Raw genomic sequence first — 6,000 nt, forward strand, 5'->3', positions numbered from 1 at the left:
GCTATGAAGCTAACCGGTTGTGGAGGCGATCCTGGCTCGTCAAGCTCCGGCTCTTGCTGCTGGCCCACAAACCAGCTGATCATAGGATCATCGTCATCATCGACAAAAGCCCTATGGATCGAATTTGCATACTTGAGCTTCACTTCCTTCTGAATGCACTTTAGTCTCAACCGTAGATTGTAGTGGACATATACAAGGTCGTTGAGGTACCTCTATGTAAACGGTTTCTCTGCTTGCTATGGATAAGGAAAAAGGTGGACCAATTGTACTCACAGCCACTCGAGGAAACCGTCTGAGAGAGGATTCGGATAGTTATCTGCTTAAGACTTTTCGCAGACAGCCCAATATGAATCCACCATTCAGCTGCAGAAACATTGAAGAAAAATAGATATTAGTACCATATTAGTAATCATCTAATGCCAGGTTAATGTCCTCATGATGTGTAACATACCTGAATTCATAGTTGTCTTACTCACGATAGCTGCTGGTTATCTAAAGATGTGGTTGCGCTCTCTAAATAATTTAGTCTATGAAAAAGAACCGTGTTATACTATGTTAATAATAGAAGCTACCGATATACTTAGCTATGCCATTAAAGTTAAGTTACCTATTTTAAACAGAGGGTCGCGACTTCTGGATCAGACTCAATCTTATAAATGACATTACGTAGAGCCGCCAGAAGTTCGTCATCCATGCAAATTTTAAATACATTGTACTGCAACCGGGGGTTCAGATAGTATACTGCACATAAAGAAGACCGTCTTAGTAAAATTATACAAGTATAGGAGCAGTCTAATTTTCAATGTTCTTGCTTACCTAGTAGATGCAAGTCCCTATTGATGGGGACATCAGAGCCCTTCATTCAGATGATCCTGAGCTCCCGGATTGGGTCCATTTAAGTCCGAGTCATTTTTTTTATTGAATTATTTTTTTCGTCTTAGTCAAGTCAATTTGGTCAGTCGTTTTATTATTAGACTAGTCAATTGGGTTTATGTAATTGGATCAATATGTAAGATCTATATAAAGACCACCCCTCTCATGTATGAGGAATTGATGATTGAATGAAAAACCCGAGCCTCCTTGTTCTTCTTCCTCCTCCTCTCTTCTTCCTGCGTCTCTATAACCTCTTCTTCCTTCTCCCTCCCCCCTTCCTTTTTCTCCTCTTCTCCTGCAGTTGTCCGTTATCACCTACCCATTTAGTAGTCTCATGGTTGCTCAATGATGTCGATGTACTCCTAGGCATGGGCTAGATCTGCCTCCTTTGCCCTCTCCATTATGTGATACAGAAAGCCCATCTGGGGATACCTCTCGCTATCTATGGCTTGCAACACTTCATATAATAGTTTGATAGCCTTCACTATTGCAGTGGCCCGCTGCTAAAATGTCTGTCTTGTCGCTAAGTCTTCGATCCTGCTTTCTTCGATGTTGTGCTGGGTATATTTACTTTTCTGCCATTCGGCATTGATAAACATCTGACGTAGGGGTGCTTTCTTCTCGAGAAGGCTATCAAGTGCAACATAGTTTGTAACAAACCGTATGACTCTTGGTCTTAAAATCTCTTCCTGCAAACCTCCTCATCAGTGAAATGACTTAGGTATGGTTATAAATATATCTGATGATGCTTTGGGCTGTCTCTACCGTATGCTGCACCCTACGAATTTTCGCAATGTTCATCAACATGAGGTCAATACAATATGCAGCACATGGCGTTCAAAAAATACGTGGTCGCCACTCCATCAAGATCCTCCCAACGGTCTTATATTGTGACCTATTATCAGTGACGACATGCACGATATTCTCTTCTATCTGATCAATCACATCCTCCATAAGTTTAAGGATGTATGTGGAGTCGTGCACTTGATCCGAAGCATCAATCGACTTGTGGAAGAAAGACTTCGTATCACAATATGTCAGAAAGTTGATGCTCCGCCTGGTAGGACCGGTCCAACCAATACACATCACAATCAGTCCATATGGAGGCTATTTGCTCTTGTAGGAGGCAATCAATTTTTTTAGCTCCTTATTGTTGTCAAGAAGCTCACCGTATATGTCCTTCAAACTTGGAGGATCTACACCGTGACCGGCAGCCTGTATGGAGAAAATGACAAACCTGTAATACGTATTATCTGCCACATTCGCTGGGATGTAGCTGAAGTGGAAACAGGATCTAATAGCTCGCCATATATCCTTCTTCAACATTGAGTCAACCCTCTGCTGCTTCGATTTTCTAATAGAGAAGGCATGCAGATCTAAATCATGGATTGCTGCTCGTGGTGAAATCTATTTGAATGACTTCTTTCGGCTACCATAAGCATCCAGTATAGATTCAATCCGGCCACCGCCTTTGCTAATGCCCTCCCTGACTGAGGAGGTCCTCTGCAACTTTGGATATGACCTGCTTTTCGCAGAACTGAAGCCTGACTTATAGAACGAGGGCCCAAATCGAGTCCTATGCCTGGCTACTTCCTCATGCTGCCACTGATCATCTAGGCTCTTCTGCATGGCAACCTCGATCTGTGCCTCGTCATCTGGAGGGGAGGCCTCTGACTCTCTAGAATGATAGGAAGGTGGTTCTGCCGCTCGGCATTCCACCTCCGCCTTCTTTCCGGTAGCTCTCTCCTTCGCTTTTTTGAAATCGGCAAGGTTCTTCCTCATTAGCAGCCGAACCTGCATTGGGCATTTGGGGCACGTAGCTACTTTGCCAGAATTAGAAGCTAAGTGCTGCTTCAACTTGATTACCTCTTCTCCTTTGAATTGCTGGTGGCACCAGTTGCACTGCCACTGGTGCCGGCCCTCCAGCATTTGCTCATGCTCCCAGCCAATATTACGCTACGGAGGGTTCTTTTTTCTTCATGGCTCCATTCCTACATCGGGTTGATTAAGTACACTAGTTTATCAATTATTTAAAATTATAAAAATATTAATATATGGATGATAAAAAAAATCAAGTTCATCGAAAATTTTACAATTTTTGAGCTATTTTTTCAAAGTCCCTTAAAAAAAAGAAATAAGAAGATGGGAAAAAGAAAACATACCTTAATTAGCCTTGGCTCTTCCTTCTAATAGCCCAAATCAATATTATTTGTGGATTTTTTGGAAAGAGGAGAACATTCTTTTCGATCTGAATCAATTTTTTGGATAGAACGGGCAGGCCAAAAAGCCACAGTAGGCGTTGTGGCAAAATTAACCGGACTCGGTGCGAACCGACCGGTTCACACCGAGTCCTGGCCGAACGGGATCGAACCGTTTGGTTCCGTCCGGTTCGCTCTTGTACCGGCCGGAATTACTAGGGCCGGAACCATTTTCTATACCCAAACTGACCCGGTCAGAGATCGGGTCGGCTTAATTTAGCCCAAACCAGGCGGTACGGCCCGATTCGGCAATCTTTGGCCTGAGCACACATGTATATTTTGCTAGTGGATGTCTGCTTCCATGTGTTTTTACTGTTGTAATAGCACATGGCTTTCAAAAGACAGTTCTATGAGTTGCATTTATATTAAGATCAGTTTGTTATTATGATGATTAAGATTTGGAACTTGAACTTGGGACTGTACTGTTTTGGTTTTATAATTGGTTACAGGCTATAGCGGTTATTCTGATGTACGATCTTGGTTGTGCTCATCATAACTGAATCAAAGAGATGGGTATTGTTGAGTCACTGCTACTGGTAGGCTTTAAACAGGATGTCTCCTCTCTGACCCTGTCAATGCTTGCAGAGCTGATGGTTGCTGAATAAGAAGCTTTGCTCTCGGAGATTTCTTGATGATTTTTTTTTTTTTGGTTATTAGAAGGGGCAAACACCATTACAATCTAAAGTAAGATGGCTCACAGGTATCTGCTTTCTTCAGGTACAAGAGATTAGGCTCTCTGATGATTTTGTTCCTGGATCTAAATATCAGATTGGTGATGGTCTAAAGTAATGCCTATCAGATATTAGAAACGTATGTATCAGGTATTTAGTAAATGTGTATTTCATGTTTTAGATTTTGATATTCTGTTTTGTGTTTAGATTTAGGGTAAAATTGTGTGCGAACCCTTAAATGTGTAACATTTTACAAAAAATTAAGTCCAAACTTTTCTTTCAAAGTTAGAAATGAATCAAATTTTTATGCAAAGCCCACTTGTAGTTCTACGAGTTCAGATTTATACTCCAGTCCTAACGGTCATAATATTTACATCTAGCATTGTGCTAAGAGTAGGAGCCATCAGCATGGCAAAATTCCGGCCGTTTGAATCAAATTTTCAGGCCCTGATGCTGTGGTTTAAGTACTAGTATTGTTTTTCAGAAAGAAGGGAAGGCGGATGCTCACACTTAACACACAAGTATTAGAACCTCATGGCTGGGCGATTCGAAGTAATTTGCTGATGGTTGTCAAAGGCCAATTTATGGACTTGATGTATCATTACTCTATTAAGGATTTGGTGCTCGGTTTAGGACTTTAGGCTTCAGTTCGTGGTATCTTGTCAGTTAAAAGGAGGGCTTCTTTCTAAATCGGTTGAGCTGCACGTCGTGTAAAAAGGCTGGGAGAAGGGTGATCGGCGTTCCTTGAGAACTGGATGGTGGATGTAGAATTGTCTGATATTGTGGTTGAGACGTGCAATTTGGATGATAATGGCGTAAATTCATTATTATTATCCGGTTCCTTTATTCCAAGAAGCCACAGGGGTAATGCATCCACTGGTACTTAGTGGAACTTTTAAACATTGTCGGTAGTTTAATCCAGTTGAGACGGCACGCTCCATTTTAAAATTTACCAAGAAAAAGATAAAAGAAGACTTCAGTAAGCCTGTCCTCCCCAATTGGCTGCTGCCTATATTTTATCAAGAGCTGTTTTCCTACCCAATTTATTACTTATATTGTGGGATACGTTTGGGAAGCAGATTAGTATAACCACATTGATTGATTTGACTTGAGGAGATTGACGCATTCAGCCCAAAAATTTGTGACACAACCATCAAATTTTATATATATATATATATATATATATTCGACGTCTTCGTTTCTGTAATCTGTTGGAGAGCAGCTTTCTAAGTTGCTTGTAAGAGTTGCCTCCGATTCAGGGCAATCGTCGTCCTCTTTTTTTTAAAGGATAATTTGATATCAAGTCGGTGTCATTGCTACCGTAAGCTTATAGCTTAAAAAAAAAATCGGATTAGTGACCTTTCCTCTGAAATTATTCATCATTTAGCCATGACCGGAACCAAAGGCTGCTGCGAATGGAGATTTCCAAGCACGCTCGCATCATGTTTAGTGGACACGAGGAGAGAATTTGACTGCTCAAACCGAGATGCGTCAGTAAACTTTATGAAACCTCCACCTTATTGACGTCAAACTGCACCACCCAGGATCGTGGGTTCCTTTTTTTGGGTCGGGGTATCCCATACATGACGTGAAACACGACTTCAACAATAAAAGATGATAGGACGTCGATGGACACGTGGTATCATAAACGTTTTTTATTTGCGTCAAAAGTCAAGGCCTAACCTCACGGTTGATCTCATACCAGCGTACTTTGTAGTATATACACAACGAAACGAACTTTGGGAACTGGCCGTCCAACATTCAATAATGTGAAATTTCAACTGAAATATTCTTGAAACCATCTAAAACTTGAAATTTTTCCTCGCAAATCTGCGTCTCAAAGGACACTAGTTTTCTAGTTTAGCTGCGGCTGTGCATGTCTTTGCTCATGTGTGTCACTTTTTAGCACATGAAGATCTAATTTTAGTCAAAGGAATGATAAAACGTTCGCTAAAAAAAAGGAAAATAGATTAATGGCATCGGTACTTAAAGCGAAAAGGTGAAAACATTGTGCACTATGTGAAATACTCACTCGGTAACAGAGATATTTATCAAGCTGGACCCAAGATCTGACTGCTATTCTTTAATATTCTCTATTGATTGAAATTTTATTTCAGTCCCTTGATTTCCATAATCATTTATCTATAGGCACAGAATTCGCTGAACATATAAATTAGGGGATGCAGGGAAAGAGGTGT

The 6,000-nt window shown here is 41.0% G+C and overlaps 1 protein-coding gene across 1 annotated transcript in view; it reads left to right on the top strand.

Annotated features, from left to right (window-relative positions):
* LOC103722353 (uncharacterized) overlaps positions 1–4,086 on the top strand; it is a 28,443-nt gene extending 24,357 nt beyond the window's left edge. Inside the window, exon 7 of the transcript XR_015973527.2 lies at positions 3,581–4,086. The gene's annotated coding sequence lies outside the window, so the exon portion shown is untranslated. The remainder of the gene's footprint in view (positions 1–3,580) is intronic.
* The last annotated feature ends 1,914 nt before the right edge of the window (positions 4,087–6,000 follow it).

The sequence above is a fragment of the Phoenix dactylifera genome, chromosome 1 (assembly GCF_051530095.1).
Source record: "Phoenix dactylifera cultivar Ajwa chromosome 1, Ajwa_hap1_PhDact_Kaust_v1.1, whole genome shotgun sequence".
NCBI lineage: Eukaryota > Viridiplantae > Streptophyta > Magnoliopsida > Arecales > Arecaceae > Phoenix > Phoenix dactylifera.